The following is a 1,597-nucleotide window of genomic DNA, read 5'->3' on the forward strand; positions in this document are numbered from 1 at the left end:
CTTCTTCCCCAGTCGGTGTAGGCACCACAGGAACATTTTCCCGCGCTGCGCTACTTTCCGGTTCGGAAGGGGTGACTATCACCTCATGAAGTTCCACTTTCCTCCCACTCAATTCTTTCGAGAGAAACTCCTTCTCAAGAAAGGACCCGTTCTTGGCAACGAAGATCTTGCCTTCGGATCTGAGGTAGAAGGTGTACCCAATAGTTTCCTTAGGGTATCCTATGAAGACGCATTTTTCCGATTTGGGTTCGAGCTTTTCAGGTTGAAGTTTCTTGACATAAGCATCGCATCCCCAAACTTTTAGAAACGACAGCTTAGGTTTCTTCCCAAACCATAATTCATATGGTGTCGTCTCAACGGATTTCGACGGAGCCCTATTTAAAGTGAATGCGGCAGTCTCTAAAGCATAGCCCCAAAATGAGAGCGGTAAATCGGTAAGAGACATCATAGATCGCACCATATCCAATAGAGTGCGATTACGACGTTCGGACACACCATTTCTCTGAGGTGTTCCAGGCGGCGTGAGTTGTGAAACTATTCCACATTTCCTTAAGTGTGCACCAAACTCGTGACTTAAATATTCTCCACCACGATCTGATCGTAAGAATTTTATTTTTCTGTCACGTTGATTCTCAACTTCACTCTGAAATTCCTTGAACTTTTCAAAGGTTTCAGACTTGTGTTTCATTAGGTAGACATACCCATATCAACTTAAATCATCAGTGAGAGTGAGAACATAACGATATCCTCCGCGAGCCTCAACACTCATTGGACCGCACACATCGGTATGTATGATTTCCAATAAGTTGGTTGCTCGCTCCATTGTTCCGGAGAACGGAGTCTAGGTCATCTTACCCATGAGGCATGGTTCGCACGTGTCAAATGATTCATAATCAAGAGACTCCAAAAGTCCATCTGCATGGAGCTTCTTCATGCGCTTGATACCAATGTGACCAAGGCGGCAGTGCCACAAGTATGTGGGACTATCGTTATCAACTTTACATCTTTTGGTATTCACACTATGAACATGTGTAACATCACGTTCGAGATTCATCAAAAATAAACCATTGACCAGCGGGGCATGACCATAAAACATTTCTCTCAAATAAATAGAACAACCATTATTCTCGGATTTAAATGAGTAGCCATCTCGAATTAAACGAGATCCAGATACAATGTTCATGCTCAAAGCTGGCACTAAATAACAATTATTGAGGTTTAAAACTAATCCCGTGGGTAGATGCAGAGGTAGCGTGCCGACGGCGATCACATCGACCTTGGAACCATTCCCGACGCGCATCGTCACCTCGTCCTTTGCCAGTCTCCGTTTATTCCGTAGTTCCTGCTTTGAGTTACAAATATGAGCAACCGCACCGGTATCAAATACCCAGGAGCTACTACGAGTACTGGTAAGGTACACATCAATTACTTGTATATCACATATACCTTGAGTGTTGCCGGCCTTCTTCTTGTCCGCTAAATATTTGGGGCAGTTCCGCTTCCAGTGACCACTTCCCTTGCAATAAAAGCACTCAGTTTCAGGCTTGGGTCCATTCTTCGACTTCTTCCCGGCAACTGGCTTACCGGGCGCGGCAAC

Source organism: Aegilops tauschii, chromosome 5 (genome assembly GCF_002575655.3).
Source record: "Aegilops tauschii subsp. strangulata cultivar AL8/78 chromosome 5, Aet v6.0, whole genome shotgun sequence".
Classification (NCBI taxonomy): Eukaryota; Viridiplantae; Streptophyta; class Magnoliopsida; order Poales; family Poaceae; genus Aegilops; species Aegilops tauschii.